The sequence below is a fragment of the Tamandua tetradactyla genome, chromosome 1, assembly GCF_023851605.1.
Source record: "Tamandua tetradactyla isolate mTamTet1 chromosome 1, mTamTet1.pri, whole genome shotgun sequence".
Classification (NCBI taxonomy): Eukaryota; Metazoa; Chordata; class Mammalia; order Pilosa; family Myrmecophagidae; genus Tamandua; species Tamandua tetradactyla.
Window position 1 is genome coordinate 133,106,166 of NC_135327.1, and position 17,979 is coordinate 133,124,144.

A 17,979-nucleotide genomic window follows, 5' to 3' on the forward strand; every position below is an offset into this window, starting at 1 on the left:
CCATTTGCTGTTTATTTGCCTATTAGCTGGAACTGATTGATGGACATAAAGACTTTAAGGAAAAAAAAAAAAAAGTGAATGGGCAGCTATGTAAATACAGCACTTAACCTTAAGCTTTCCATCATTAACCTTACTCACTGTCCATTAACCTTAAAGCACCCCAGGTTTCTCTCCTTCCAATCCCCCAAAGCAGACTCACTGAATACATTTTAGGTATGTATAAATAATCTGACTAAAATGTTTTATTGTTCTGTAAGTAAATACAAAAATGTATTTTGAAAGAGCCCATTTAATTCTATTTCATTGTACAGATACAAATTGATTTCCCACATGTTGAAAGAGAGAAAGAAATAAAGAAAAAAGTTCTAAAATGGGGAAATTGCTTTGAGGAACACAGGATATATTTGATAAAAGGAAGAGAAGGAAATCTTTAAGTATTATTTTCTATAAGGGACATAACTGTGATATATATCACTCTTTACTTTATGAAAAAAAAGTATGACAAAGAATTGTTTCCTATAGCTATTGCTAAAATTTTATTTGGTATTTACTCCAGACATAGAAAGAGTCAATTATTTTAAGACTAGTGACTTTGAAATATTTTTACACAAATGTCAGATTATAACAGAGGATGGATAAATGAAATTATCTTATTTAAGCATAATATTTTAGATTTGTTCTTGGTAGTAAATATAAATAATTTTAGTGAAATAGTAACTCACATTTTCCTCATACTTTCTAGTCTACACAATCAATATTTTTTCTTTTGGGGTTTTTCTAGAAACTATATGAAATGATAATTGTATATTGGAAGGGAACAACATGTCAAGTATTAATTAAATGCAGTGTAGTATGTGTTTTATATCATGGTTTCTCTTCTACGAAGATATCAAATCACTCTGTGAACATTATAAAATAATATCACAAAGTTGCAGAAAGTTGTGTAGGTAATTTTATGTGCAATTACATTTTACAACTTCAATCCTTGGGGTTAAAGCGGCAAGGCAGTGGTGTTCCCAGTGTATTCTGAAAATAATACATCTTAGTGGGGGTGAGGTGGAGTAGAGAGGTGGGGGAGTGGTTGGGGGTGGGGGAGGGAGAAAGAGCACCTTGGCTATAGTCTGGAAAGCAACTTGATACTAATGGACTCATTACTTTTAGATTCGCCAAAGTGCTCAGCTTTGCACTGGTTCCCGGAGGGAGTTGACACTAGAAGGTGTGAGCAACTGAGGGCAGGGAGGGTCTCCCTTACAACTGCAGTCCAAGGTACATTTTAACAAATGTGAAATCTCACTGGAAAAACAAACCAGTGGAATAGAATGACTTCAACTAGAGAAAAATGTTCCTCAACACCATGCTGGTTAGCTGTTCGTTTGGAATTTGACAGTTCCCCAACTGAGCAGAAAGGTGATAATGAGAAGGTAACTTGGCCAAGGAAGAGTGTGGGCACAGTGAGTGCCACAAGGACAAACCAGATGTCCATATTGCCCATGTGTTTTGAGAATGAATAAAGCAAGGATCTTCACAGAAATTGTTCTCCATATGTTAATTTCACTCTCTAAGCGTTTGTGGCCATCCAGTCACTCATGGCTTCAAGCATGTTCCTGGGAGGTCCCCTAAATCCTAAACCCACATTAATTTAATGTTTCACTGTCTTATTTAGTAGGTTCCACATCTTCACAGCTCTGTATGTATGGAGAGTATTTTAGATATATCATTATCCATTGACATTCTTTTCATACAAAGTGATGAAAAATATATGCAAATTTAGCCTACAAACTGTGCAAATGGGTGGAAGTAAATTTCTGTTCTCCTTGCAGATATACTTCAAGATGTGTATTTGCTCATTTGAGAAACATTTCTTGAGGAACTGTATTTCAAGACCATTTTAGGCTATTTCTATTGTTGAAACAGTTATATAAACATATGAAAGATATATTTTTGAGTGATTGTTTTCACTTTACGAACAAGTGGCAGGCACTATTCTATAATGCTTTCTACTTAAGTATAGCAAGGGATACAAATTTCTTTCCTTTATACAATTGCTGTGCACTATATTGGAGCTTGGACACTGAAAAAAAAACCGATCAAAATGTTCATTTTAATTTTTTCCTTCAGAACTTGTCTAGGATTGATTAACTGTAGCCATGTCTTCAGATTATAAGTTAGAGGTAAATAAATTTAATGGTAGCATAAGTAAGGACAAAGTACACCAGATTAAACTTTACAAGTTAGTACCTTGCAGTAGGCTCTCACTTGCAATATAAGAAGACTGACTAACAAATTATATGTTCTTTTCTGGTTTATGCTTTCTGCTCTTGCTATGTCATTTTTTGGTTATTTATCAGTTTGGCCTGATACACATAAAGAACCTGAGATTCTAATATTAGTTAAATAGCAAAATCATATGCAGAATATTAGTAATAGAATTCATGTATTTATTATTTTTACTTGGGCTCTTGCATCCCTAGCATGTATTAGGCATTCACATGATTTGTTGAATAATTGTTTAATCCCTCTAAGTGCTGTGAGTCTAATGTAATATTAAAACTAACATCAAGTTTTACCTTTCTACTGCATTATTTTGCAGACTCTAAATTGGTGTTGGCTATATATTTGGTTAACTAAGACAAACAAAAATATTTTTAAACTAACTTTCTCCACCTTATCTTCAGATTTTAGGGAAATGTAAAAACCTTTATGGAAATCAAAAATGGCTTGCATGAATAGTGTTGTCGTTATAAATTTGGCTTTCTTTGCATGGTTTACTGAAATGCCTAGGAATTTAGATTGGTACAAAGATTAGAGATAAAGCCTACCAGGAGAAAAAAAAAAGCAACTTCTAAGATTAAGGCTGAGATGTTTTAGAGAACTGCAAGGGCAGAGACTATGTTTTAGGGGGAGGGGAAACAAGGGCTTTGAAACTAGGGTCTTGGGACAAAAGCAGGAACCTGTGTTGCCAGTGTCACAGGTAGACGTTTTTAGTAAACCAGTATTCCTGTGCAGACCATCTATCTGTCCATGAAATATTTGCTCAGCACTAATTACTTACAAAGTATTGGGGGAAAACAAAGGAAATAGAGATGCCTCCCTCTACCCAACTAAACTGCCAGATTGCATGTTAGGTGAATTTTCTTCCTGAAAGATTTCTCTTGAAATTCATTTTGATTTTATTTTGTCTGTAAAATAGTTAGGTCAGGGAATCCAACCCCACCCAATAAAGTCTGCTCCAGCATCTGTATGACTGTACTTTCTCACTTGATTTTCTCAAATCCTAACTAGAAAGGAATTTGAGAAAATGCCTGTTCCATATGAGATTTTTTTTAACCTTAAACAAAGCAAGCCAACAAACCACCATCATTCCAAAACCATAGATGAGAAACAGCATAGCCACTCATCACCTTTGCAAACACACTCACCAAATGGACAAACAAACATAAGAAACAAACTAACTACAAAAACAGATTCTGCCTCTCTAACAATTCATCATTACAAGGAAACTTCAGATTGAATGCGTACAGTAAAAAGCGCTTTCACCAGGGACTGTGAGCAAGGCTGCCCCCACCGCTCAGCCCCAGTCCTGGACTCCTGGGACCCAGAAATCCTGGGGGGGTGAGGGGCAGTGAGAACTCTGGCGCCTCTAGCCCATCTGAGGCTTTCTGAAAGAAAAATGATGTCACAAATGTTTTTTTTTTTCCTTCGTCTTCTCCATTTCCTTCTATTTTCTCATACTTAAAAAGATTTTTCTCTTTCTAGTTCTTTTTCATTTTTAAAAAACTTCTAAAATTTCTCCAAAGTTCTCTGATCCCCTTAATAGAGGGACAGTTCTTCTGACCAAATATATTTACTCCCACTAGTGATTCTGTCTTCTCAATTTTTTACCATGGGTGGGGATTTTTTTTTTCCCCAAGTTGAAAGGAGGGCATGAGTCTCATCACCTGCAATTGCCTTCTCTAGGGATGTAACGAAGAATACTACCTATTAATTAACATTTTATGTTGTACCGTATGCTCTTTGGAGGAAACACACACATATATAATGCCAAATATTAGTAATTCAACTCTTTTCTCCTTTGGGTTCTGATGCACCAGCTCTCACCCTCCTGAGGGGGGAAGAGTCATCTTCCTTATTACACCTACCTAGAGGATAAAATGTCATGTGTAAAAGTGGCTTCAAGGTGGAATGGTTATACCCAGTTCAAAATGACTGTAAACGTTTCTCTGAAAAGAGCAGTCTTCCACATTGCTGTTGGAAGAGGCAAATCATCTCTCCGAATTCTGTCCAGTCGAGGTGAGAGAGCAGAATTTCTAACATGTGCTGCCCATAGTCCTTTCGCCATCTGAAAAACAGCCTGTCTTATTGAGAGTAGCAAGCTTTGGACTTGTTTGTCCCAAAGGTCTTCTCCATCGCTTAGGAAGGTTCTGTCTGAAGTTTCTCTGTGGCGCTGTCCTTGTTACGCACGCAATTCATATCTTTGTCCATTCTTCTACTTAAGATAGAGGAAAGACTATTTATCCTCTTAAGAGGAGTTTGGGTTTAGGTCATTTATTTTCTCTGATCATATTTTTTTTTAAGTATTACATTATAGGCAAAGAAATAAAAAAGATACTGCCTCTTTTTCCAGGGCCAAAAGATAAAGAAAGTGAAAGAGTTAGGATAGTCCCACTCTCTAGCAGCTGGGACTGAGGGTCACAGCTGCAGTGATGGGATATGCCCAGCCAGGTTGGATTTTAAACTGATCTGTTCCCTAGCAGCATCCTGACAATGTGTCTCCCCTCAAGCATCTGGTCTTTCATTCCATAAAGGTATGAAAAATAGAGCTATGGCTTTTTCTTCCCTCAGTATAACACCGTAAACTATATTTGAACCTTTAATTTTTGTCTTAAAAATTGTAAAACCAGTTTAAGATAATTTATATAGTTTTAAGCAATTATTTGAAATACTCTCTTCTTACATTCTAACTGATCACATATTTATATCCATTCCCATGAAAATGAAAACTTTTATTGTATTTGGCTTAGAATATGGCATACCAAAGGTTTATCCATAAATGGTATATTAATATTTTCCAATTTCTTCTTTTTCTGTGCATATTTTTTATTTTAAAAATTATAATTATGAAAAACAATGGCTAAATATAGGGATTCACATTAAAACTTAAAGAATAAAAGGGAAGGAAATGACTATTTAATAAGTACTTATACATCGGGTACTCTACCTGACTTTGTAAATATTTTGTGCTACACATATAGTTTCTTGTCATTAAATCCATATAATATTTTTATGCAGAAGGTATATATATATATAGACTCAGATTAAATGAATTGTTTAGGTCCATATCTAAAATTAGTGGTGGAGCAGTGATTCAAACTTACACTTGTCTGACACCAATATGCAGTATCCTTTGTACTGCTAAATGATCACTTCTATATTATATAGCCTCAGCAACGTTATAAGCACCACTCACAACTGATAGCATTATTAAAAGCTGTGACTAATGAGACCATCTGCCATTTTGAGGAGGGAGTATTAATTTACTTCTTGAATGTCAGTATTTCATTACATTTTAAGACATGCCTTTCTCCAATGCTAAAACCTACTGATCTGATTTGCTATGTAGCCTTGTATTAGCAGGCTTATGCTCCTTTGAAATGCTATGATGAAGCTTGAGAGCGGAACATTGATATCTGATTGAGTTTACCTCTTATTGTAGTTAATGATCTTTTGTAGCACATAAATTTATTGTTAATAGATTATTATTTAGCTCAAAAATATTTGAGAATTTTCTAAGTTGTCAAACACTTTGGATTTTTTTTTTCTGATATTAATGGGGATGTCATGTTTTATCTGTAAAAGCCTAGGGACTATGAAGAGGTAAAGATGAGTGAAACACACTAAAAAGTGAAACAAACATCAGTAGCTTTATGACAAATGAAAATACAAAGCACTAATGAGTTTTAGCCTATTTCTATGCTAATTCAGATGTTAGCTGAGGTCACCTTGTTTTTTTAAGTCTCGATGTTTACCTCAACTCCTTATCACCCCATACCTATAACCCATAAAAAGTAAAAATTTCTGCATATTCCTGAGGCCTATGTGGGAGTGGGGAAATAAGACTATATAACTCATGTTTTTCTAGAAATCAATAATACAAAGCTGTATTTTCTTTATTTCATGAATGATTTTGTCATTGCCCCTGATTTTACCTATTCGGCCATATAAGCTCACACATGCATCTGTGCAAGCCTTTTTTTCAACGATGGCCATGTATATTAATATTTTATTGTAGACTGGGCATTCAGCTTGAGCTTAAGTGATCCCAGAGCTATCTACAACTTTTCATTGAGTTAGTCTCTTAAAGCTCTATTAAATGGAGTTAGCAATCAGTGTCAGGTCAGTGCAATTAATAATAACCATTGCCATTAACCTACGCTACTAGAGGGAAAAAAAATCTGAGAGTCAGATGATATAAAGGTTCACTGCTCCTAATGTGCTGTTCACAATTAGAAGCAGCACATATTTACTGGAACAAGGGACCTAGAAAAAGATTTCCCAAGTCATCCATAGATATAAAAGCATGTTTCCCTAGAAACCAGGGGGGGAAAAAAAACAGGTATAGAAATATGGATGGTTTAGATTGTCTCTCTTTGGCTGGGGGAATTGGGGATTTTGTTGCACTCTAGCAATTCCAGGTCTAGGTTTCATAACGCTTTCTTTCCCCCATTTCCTCCTGGGGATTTAAAGCCACTGGGATAGGTTGCTAACACAGTTTCTATTTTTGTCCCTCAAAAGACTGGAATTATTGTCCTACAAATCTAAGCTTTGCTTTTTTTAACATCACTATAGGTTCCAGGCCTTTTGATTCTTCTTTTGTAGATTTGTTCATTTGTGCTATGGAAAAAATGAGATGTATTGATATTAAGAAAACTTCCAATATATTATTTAAAATATCATATAAAAAAGATACCTAAAGATCCTCCTTTAGGAATTCCCTTGTACCTTTTTAAAGCTTCATGTATCTCTTCAGTAAGGAATGTATAAATATAGTGAGTCAGAAAAAAATGCTGCATTGTGTCAGGCAGTCACTCTAAAAGCTAAGAAGAAATACTGTGGTGGGAAAAAAAAACGGTCTTAATGTCAGTTCTACTGCAAGTATAGTCATAAACATTAATACATTATAGAACACAACAGACAAGAAACATCACAAAAGATTGGGGAAAATGATTTCGTCCCAGTGTCTGGCCTAAGAACAGTGGTTTTTGTTTATCACTGGTGATGAATCTCAGAGTTTTTGCTGGAATACATGATTAAAATAAAATATTTCCCATTTCAGTCTTTCTATTTATTTGTTGGAAAACCTATCAAACTCTTGTTCTTCCCTCCTTTCTTTTTCCCCCTCTGCCTGCTCTCAGTGTCCCCATCTTTGCTGGTTGCAAGCCAGTAAAGATGAATCATAATGCATTTTTTCCTCTGACCCAAATAATTTTACTTAAGAAATCCAATTATGAAAAAAAGATGTCAAGTATAGTCTTGGAGAAAAATTAAAATCTCAGACAGCTGAATGGGTGGGTGGGGATATGGTTGGAACAGGCCTACTTTTATTCTTCTAGCACTCTCTCTAGAGCTCATGCAGCAGAATACTGCAAGATAAGAAATGTTAAAAAAAAAAAGATAATTGTAGAGGAGCTCTTGAAATACATGGATTTGTGTGTATCAACTTTGTTATATACTATTTGAAAGTAAGAAGCTCTTAGCTATAATCTGTATTTAAAAAAAAAGCTTCAAGTTTTTAGCATCAAGTGAGAAAGCCTTAATCATAAATTCATCATGCTTGGTCTTTAAATTAAGTCACTGGGTCACCACATCATAAGACCCACCCATAAGGCCCAGGCTATATATTCTGCTGCCCAAGATCTTACCTCCCAGAGGTTTGCTTTGTTTTTTTGTCTTTTTTTTTTTTACAGTTTCACGCTGTTACTCTCTTCAACTGTCCACAGCATGATCTGTGAATCCAGAAATGCTTTATCACTTGGCTGAGTTCTAATCTGGAATTAAATGTATTTTTGATTAGAGACATACATTTTTCCCAAATGAAAAAAAAAAAAAAAATGAGGCTTGTTAATGACATTTGTTTACAAAGTAAATACTTTTGCTTATTTAATTTTGACCTTCAGGTTTCTGGTAAAGGAAACTAGAGAATTTATGAAAACTGATAAAGCTCAAAAGCAGTACGTTTTCTGCCCAGTGCATGCAAATGACCAATTCATGAGACATAGGGGTTTCAAAGAGAGAGTTTATTTCTAAGTGCAAAGTAGGAGAACATAGATGACCTGTCATCCTAAAAATCCATCTCTTTGAACTGCAATAACTCTGATAGTTTTACAGTATCAAAAATGGGCAGGTTTTAGATTAATGAGCATAATGGCTTAAAATGACAAAGCTAGAGATGATCTAATTATTGTGCATGCCAGATTGATTATAGGTTTAGTCACAGAATGGATGTTAAAAAACGACACCTTAATATGATGAGTGTGATTTTTAGTATTGAGGTCACTTATAGGCTGAAGTTTGAGCCACACTGCGCATCAGGTGGGCCAGTTTTGTCTAGATTCAACTTTGTGTAGTAAGATAGTTTAAGAATTGGGCTGGATTAGCTCCGGGCTGACTTAAGTTCCTTCATTAATAAATAATAGGGGCTGTCTTTTGTGACCATGAGTCTCTAAACCTGAAAAATAGGATAAAGGGGTACAAGTGGGGGGCAGGCAGTCACAAGGTTTTTACAATCACAGGATATAGGCTATATAATTATACAATTATCAGAGATCAAGGCAGCTGGGCCACAGTTCAGCAATCTCAGACATTTCCCTTTGGTCATTTTATAATATATGGGAAAATAAAATCAAAATCTATATAAAAATTCAGGTAATCATAATTATTTTTAAATTCTTAATTCTATGATTTATGATTTACAAGTTATAAGGATAGAGGAGTCCCAAAACTTACTGACTCTCCTATTTTTTTTCTCTCCATCCCATTCTTCATTAGATAACCTAGTAGTTGCTTTAGTAGTAAATGAGAATTTTTATTCACTGTGCTAATATCAAAAGTAATTTCTGCTTTAACTTTTGTCTAGATTATTTAAGGATTTTGTTTCTTTTATTTTCACTAGCAAATTTAAAAAGTTAATATCACGGAACCATTATTTCAGATTATTTTTGTTTGCATTTTTCTGAGGTTTATATTCTTTATGGATAGAACAAATTTTCAGCAAAGTTGGGAAATAGAATTAATCAGTGATTATGTGAAACCATACCTTACCTCTTGAGAACAACAGATTTATCACTATGACTTCTCATTTTACATACATAATCTAACCACTTTATAGAAGGAATCCACTGTATCTGAGAAATCATAAAAATGGACCCAAGTTGTAGTCATGGTTAAGAGGAAAATGCTTTTATTTTTTAGAAATGGCTTTTCACATATACCTCGTTTGGCAAATGTGGGCCATGATTTAGGTCAGCCAAAAAAAAAAAACACAACCACAACAAACTTCTTAATGATCATCAGTTACCATGTAAAAGCATAGAAACTTTCCTAATGTTTTGGGACACAAAAGAAGGAAGCAACACAACTTGTACTTTATTATTTTATATCTGATGCAAAGAGTATTTCTAAACTTCAAATCCAACTGAAAGCAGCTGCTGGAAAAATATCATTACACTATACCTTAAGCTACAAAACCCAATTTAATGGTGACATTTTATTTTGTTCAGATGGTCTGTCTTTTCTTCTGTTTAAACCAGTAAAGCCTACGGAAACCGTATCTGGATGAAATCACTGGAAGGTGAAGGTCCATGACTAAGAACATTCTTTAAAGATTATACAGGGTTACAGTTGAATGTAGTATCAGCACTAACAAGAGCGAAGGTCTTCCAAAGACAGGAAGTAGTATTACATCATTGAGCCATTCATACGCGTAACAACACTTTCCTAGGAAGAGGAAAGTCAATTATTCAAATATGTCAAAACATAAAATATAGGAAATGCTTTTGAAATATATGTGGATGCTTTCCAGGTCAGTCTTTTACAATATTTTTTTTTAAAGAAATAATTCTCTAACTTCTCCAGATCAAAAAATACCATAAACTTTCTTGAAATTTGGACCATTTTATTTTATTTTGATTTCCTGAAACAGGAGAAAAAAGAGGAACAGACTTGGAAATTAAGCAGAATTTGACACTAAGGACTAACCAAGCATTTAAAAAAAAAAAGTGATATTTTACTGCAGAGAGAAAAAGTGTTAAAAAAAAAAAAAGGTATGATTTGATATGATTCCATATCATATGGATATGATTCCAATACTCATAAATCTTTACTAGAAAAACCTTGGACCCAGACTGTGTAATGTCCACCATCCTTTGCAAAGTAAAGGGAAGAAATCTTCTGCCTTTCTTGGCAATTTTTTATTTGTAAATCTTTCTTCTCCATTAATATCAACATGTATGTGTTCATTCATACATTCATAATGTATACTTTATCTCTTATTAGAACATACAATTAAATCATAACAGAAATCAATTGACTTAAATGATAAAACTGCAGAGAGGGAGAATTCAAAGTTAACACCATCACTTTGATATGAGCATAAATACAGATCCTAGCTCCACTGCATCTGAGAACCTAGCAAAGGGCCTTTGTAGTGACATTAAATGTAGTAAACTAAGCACCTGCTGTGGATTGGAGTTCTAACCTTTAGATAAATAAGAACAGTCTTGCCCCTTAGGAATGACTCCCATGTGGTCCGGGCACAGCCTGGCCACATCTGCTGGTCTTAGGAAGGTGGGGGTAAGGGTTCTGCATGTTGGCATTCTGCCATATGACCATACTGAAAGCTTTGGGCAAATAAGGAATGCAAAAATCTCCTAAGATGTGGAGGAAGAGAGAATTCCATTTAAAAATATATAGAATACTTCCAAGCCTCTTTTCCTCTCAGACCTTCCATTCTCCTGACGTTTAGATGAAGTTGTTGGACTAGAAAATGTTCAAGTACTTCCTCTATTCTCCAGAATTTTTAGCAAGCATTTGAGCTCACCAGTGGTAGCCTATGAAAAGTTTATCATTTCATCATTCAAGGAACATTTTGGCTAGACTTGATAAATAGGCTATAGCACCTGCCCATTCAGGGTTCATAGCTGTAGTGGAAAAGACCAAATATAAACAGATTATTAGAGCATGAAAAATCAACCATATTCCTGTTATTCAGAGGCAGTTTTTTGGTCAGGCTGAGAAAGCAGCTGACTTGAATAATTGTTCATTAGGTAATGACTATCAAAGAAGAAAGGGGGAAAGCCATTTCTGGTTGTGGAAATGCCCTGTATGAAGGCAGGAGATGAGGAAAGATTGATAAATGAAGAGTTCTCAGAAGAAGGTCAATGTTGGAATGCACTGAGAGTGGGAAGGTGGCTTTCAAAGTAGACAGAGGCCAGGTGATAAAAGCTCTTGCATGGGACTCCATGTAGTTCAGCGCTCAGGATGCTGAAGCCAGTGCCTGCAATTTATTTGGCATCATTTACAAGCTCTGCAACTCAGGAAAATTTATTTAACTCACCTTAACCTCAATTTCAAGAATGGTACAAGGGTTCGATTAGATTTCTCCCTTACAATATTGTGCTAAGGAGTTAATTAAATAATGCATGTTAAAATTGAAATTTCTTTAAGATGGAATTCCAAATTGCAGGGCTGAATCACTAAATGCAGACTTTTGAAGGAAATCTGAGACAATCTGGTAATAAACTCTTCATCTTACTATGCTTTGAAACTGTTAACAGTTCAAGAGCGGATAGTGAGGAGGAGCTTAGGACAGTCTTAGAGTGGCCTTATGCGAGAGGGGTAGACAATCACTCAGATGTGGAAGATGGTGGAAATTAAGGACTATAGGGTGATTTTTTCTGGTTTCTGGTCAGGGCAAATAAGATGTGAATGAAGAGGAATCAAATAATTTTGTTTGTAGTATGTTGAATTTAGGATTTTTCTGAGAGCTCCAGATAAGCACAGACAGTTGGAAATAATCATCCATTGCTCAGGAGGCAGAGCTGTATTAGAAATAAACATTTGAAAATTATCTTTTTTATGTGTTGATTAGCTTACTTTATCAAGGCTGCTTAAATAACAAGAATTCATTGGCTCATAGTTATAGTGACCAGAAGTGCCGGATCAGGGTTCATTTCTTTGGTCTCTTCCTGTGATTTTTTTTTTTTAATGACTTCTGGCTTCTCAGTCCTCTGGCTTTTCTTTCTGCATCCAAATTTCTTCCCTCTGGGGTCTCCAGTCCTACAGATTAAAGGTCTACCCTGATTTAATTCAGTTACCTCTTGAGTTACAATATCTTCAAAGGGCCCTATTTACAAATGGGTTCACACATACAGAACATCGATTAAGATTAAGAACACGTCTCTTGTGGGGTACATGATTCTATCCCCAATAATGTGGTAGTGTTATGCATAAGAACATTAACAAATAGTATCTAAAGAAATGAAGAAAAGAATGTCAACAACTTTACTCTGTAGATAGACAGATAATAGATCAGAAAAGTGCCTTCAGAGATTATTTAGCAATGGTTTTCAGTATGTTTTACTTTTATTCAAATCAAGTGGTATGAGTCTATTATGTAAAACAGAAAAACTAGAGCTCTTTGACTGGGGCATGGGAGAAGGCTTCTGCCTGTACAGTCAACCTTCATCCCTTTCAAAGACCCTTCCACTCCTGCAGAATACTCAGGACTCCAGAAATATCTTGAAAATCACTGATCTTGAATTATCGTTCCCATTCAATATCTAAGAAATTGATAATGGTAGAATTTAGGTGATTTGTTTGAAGTGTACACAGTGCAAATATGTTTGTATGTGACCACAGAACTCAGCAATGGCAGGTTCAAACCCTTTGAAGAAGCGTCCCTTGCCCTTAAACCTCCTTACCCTGTTAAGCCTACACCATGGAATACTTTTCCATGACAGTCCACTTATTGCCTACCTCTTTAACGTGATCTCCACCCAAGAGTCCCCTCATTCAGTACTTGGGTCTTAAACCTCTGAAGACTTCTTTTTGATTGGGGCCCTTATACTGGTTTTATATTCTGTCTATAACATTCCGCCCCCATATCTTCCCGTGGTAGGCCCGTCACCATTCAGGGCTCAGTTTGAATGTCAGCTCCTCAGAGCAACCTCCGTTCCTACCGCCCTCCACTTAAAAATGAGTAAAAAACTTTGGAGAGAGGAAGATTTGGATTCTATTCTGCTCTGACACTCACCTGTTTGTGAAATTGAGAGTCTTCTATGTGAAACTGTTATTTGTATTAATTTCTGGCTTTCCTTAGCCCTGAAAGAATTTGAGTCACTTCACTTTTGTTAGCGTTGAAAGGGACAGGAAAAATTGGAAAGTGACTATCTAAACGGAAAATATTAAAGGAAGATTAAAATTTCTGGATTGGAAACTTCCCCAGCCATGCCCAGGACCTACCATTAATTAATCAAACTATTCATTCACTGTGTATTCAGCAATGCTGAGTGCCTCCTATACATCATATACAGGCCTCAATGCCTGGAAGTATAACAGTGGCCCATATGATCTATAGACAAAATAAGTATATAATTATATTATACATGCTATTAATAAGGGAAGTATGATATTTTATGGGGACGTAGAACTACAAAAGAAGGCTTTTTAGAGGTTCATTTTGAGTCAGTTCTTTGATGCTGAATAGGTGCTTAACAAAAAAAAAGGAAAACCTATATCAAACAGAGAAAACGATAGATGTCACTTAAGGAACTTCTAACACTGTGTAGGATGTCACGAGTACAATGAAAAGGTTTAGATGGTGACGTTTTAAGGACCCAGAGTCAATGGAATCTGATATTTCTGAAGTTAAATAGTTTAAAATTTTAAAGTGGTTATAGAATATGGATATGACCAGGTCACTGGTAAAATTTTCAAGCATTGCTTTAGAATGACACAGGCAGAATGTAGAATCTCCTCTTGAGGGAGGAGTGGAGTTAAAAATTAAGAAACAGAGTTAAACTCTTTTCAGGAAAGTTAGTGGTTATATTTATCTGTTTACTTATTTTTTGTATACTATGTGGGGGGGGTCACATTTCATTATTTTTCCACGTGAGTTTTGTAGCACCATTTGGATTTATTTTGTTACTTTTTGTTTTGCTTGTTTGTTTTTTGGAGGAAGTGATGGACTGGGAATAGAACCTAGGTCTCCCACATGGCAGGCGAGGATTCTACTGTGAACAACCTTTGCACCTGTTGGTGGTCATCTAAAGAAGATATGTTGACTGGTAGCTTGTACTGAGGGGAAGCATTAAGATTGGGAAAATGTCAAACTCTTTATAAGGCAAGAGAAAGGAGTTAGTATAGAGACAACATTTGAAAACAAAAGCAAGACCAAAAATCTTGGTGGTAGGACTCAGAGACTCTTCCTTTGTCTCTGGAAAGGTCTGAACATGTGTACCTCAGAAAATTTATGGGGTGAACAATGCTAAATACACACTGAAGAAAGACAGACTCTTTCTCAATTGTCTTTCACTGGAGCGTCCTGTTCCTTTTTCACTTGGGTCCACCCGACCATGTGCTATAAAGCCAACTACTCTGCCAGAGACGAGTAGGGATGCACACATGGCACCTTGCTGCTTGAGAGAGGGTTCTTCTTATTACAGACCCGCTCAAAACAGTCTGCAAAACATGACTAATTAAGAACGCCAGCCTATGAGAAAGAATAGGTGTGAGTTAAAGGAAGCCAGCCAGACAAGTGCATAGACCATAGCTATTTTAATTCAAAAAATAAGGGTCTTTCACTATCCTGTAATGCTAGTGTCAGCATCAGTGATTATGGCAAATTAGTTCCTTGCATTCCTTCAGAGATGCCTTAGCCTCTTTATATAAAATTCTTTGGGAAGACTCCAGAAGTCACAGTTGCTATATGTAAACTTTTGTCATTTCTTCTTGCTTGATTAATATAAACCTCTTGAATTATATGCTGCACTATAAAATATTGCAGCAGTGGTCTCATGAAGATGTACTATTCTCTGAAATTCAGGCCATCCATCTTTTGTTAATCCTTCAGGACTCCTTTGGTAATAAGGCATGTCTTGTGAGAAAAAAGTATTCAATACATAATATATCAACGCTTCATGCCACAAGGCTATGTGCTTTATGAAGTTTAAGGTGCTAGTTGTATGAAGTCAGAGATTCGAGGAGAGGGAGGAACAATTAAGATATATTAGCTATCAACAACACTTTAAAGAAATAGTCTTAAATGATAGTTCAGTGTCAAAAGAAATGTCCAAAAGATTGAATATCATGTAATATTAATAATATTGCTAAGACACTCGAATCTTCTAAATCTCCGAATCCGGCCATTCGAACACTGGTTTTGTGACCAAGATTACAAATTTATAAATTTTGAAATAATAAAACAACTTGGAAGTAGAAGAGAAATTAGAATCAGAGATGCATGAAGCGAATAATTTCTTGTTTACACAAACCCATAGCTGAGTTGCTTCTTCCATGTGATTTCATTTCCTTCCATTTGTATGCACTCCACTCTAATAATATTTGAATAGGCCAAGCATTAATAATTTGGGTATTTGAAACTGAATTGAAACCTTCTCTGAATGTCATTGTTTATTTTGGTCCCAAAAGGTCAGTACATAATTTTAAGAAAGATGGGAGAAGGCAGATATATCCATTGTTTGTATACAACCTCGGCTTGATTATAATGCTCAAAACATTATCGTTTCATTTAAAAGAAGTGAAGAGAGCTGTAAAAATAAATAAATAAATAAACTTTCCAAGTATTTTTGCATCAAAGATATATATTCATGATGGAAAATTACTCACGAAAAACGTGCTCTTTGCAAGAAGCAATGTTATAATTTTGCAGAAGTTAAAACCTGTCTTCTTAGTTCTCCTGTATTGTGTAAATCCTAGTGGGACACAGCAGGATATGTAGTGGAGATCCTTAAAGTTTTGCTTTATATGAATGTTTAAACATAATGAACAGAAGAGCCAAATTTAAGGATGTAAATGACTGAAACATAAGGCAGCTGCAGACTGTTCACTGAGAACATTTATCAACATATTTAATCTGCAATTTATTTTAGATACTATGTACACAACACCGTGTCTGTTCCATGGCATTCAGATGAAGTATATTTGTACCTTGTACTTTCTTAAAAAAGAAACATGCCATATACCCTATCAATTTTAGGGCTCTATTTGCGATTCTAAAATAATTTTAAAGGAAGAAAATTTTTTTTAAAGCTTTGGAATAAATGAGCCTGCTTTGCAACCACACGCCTTGGGGATTCTGTTGGTTTGAAATATAAAGCAATATGTGCATATGAGTGCAGGTATTTCAATGAAACTATACGATTCAATTTTGTACTTCGGTATACTTGGATGTCGGTCACAAGGAGTCATAAAACAACACTTGAAATCAGGATATTGAAGTCACAGCTTCTCCACTTCCTCCATGTATTACCTTTTTGAGCTTCAGGTTCCTCGTTCTTGGAGAGGGTAAATAATTCCTATCTGTCTATAAAATTTAGTGTGGCTTAAATTAAATAGAATACAACAGAGCTTTGTGTAAACTGTAAAACACTGATCAAATGGGAAAGAATATGATTATTTCAAATTGCTAGTTTCTGAATTAAAGTCAGGAGAACTGGATAAAAAAAAAAGCCCCATAGCCTATAAATTGTATGTAAAAGTTCACAAATATGGTTAATATTGTTGTTCTTCTTTTGTGTACAAATAATAGGTGCACATGCTCGGTAGTATTTTTGGAAGAATGTCCGTAGACATAAGTTCTGGCATGGAGATGATAACCATAATACTGGTTCCTGAATCTGTTTAATTAATGAAACAAAACCAAACTTCTTTTCCATTGTTTTATTTCCTTTCTAGTTGTGGGATTAGAAAGTCCATAGCCTATGATTATAAACTGTATTTAAAAATTATAAGAATTATGTTGAAAATTAGAATTCATTCACAGCATTGCTGAATTGAGTTGATGAAACCCTCTCTAATACTTCTGAAAAATTATAACAGAAGCTCAATATTTTATTAAATTAATTCTCCAAAATTAATTTGGAGAAAATACTATATTTGGAGAAAATAATGTTTCCTTAAGACTATTAAAATTATCTGAGGAAATCACAAAACCTATATTGTTTTCCAAAACCTATATTGATTTCCAAGAAAGAAATCTTCAGAAATTCACAGTTCAGAGCCTGAATTTTTTCTACTCCTTTTCTGGTATCTATTTTCACCCACCATTGACTCAATCATATATAGTGTTTTTCAACTCTACTAAGATGGATCTTATTTAATGCCCACCTGCTACAAGGATTACTGAAATTATATCTTGTTTGTTTGAATTATTTGCATAGAATTTTAAAAAGAAAAATTATAACTCTGTTCTAGTTTGCTAGCTGCCAGAAAGTAACACACCAGAGATGGATTGACTTTTAATAAAAGGGGATTTATTTCGTTAGTTCTTCAGAGGAAAGGCAGCTGACTTTCAACTGAGGTTCTTTCTTACGTGGGAAGGCACAGGGTGATCTCTGCTGGCCTTCTCTCCATGCCTCTGGGTTCCAACATCTTTCCCCAGAGTGATTCCTTTCTGCATCTCCCAAGGCCTGGGCTGAGCCTGAGTGTTGAGATGAGGTACGTTGAGCTGCTTGGGCTGTGCTATGTCAGGCTCTCTCATTTAAGCACCAGCCAATTAAATCAAACATCATTCATTACAGCAGGCACACCTCTTACCCAAATGCAGATGTAATCAGCAACAGGTGAGGGTCACGTAACATTGGCTCATGTCCACAGCAACAGAACTAGGTGCCTTCACCTGGCCAAGTTGACAATGGAATCTAATTACCACAATCTCCTTGCCATTACTATTTTTGCTTTATT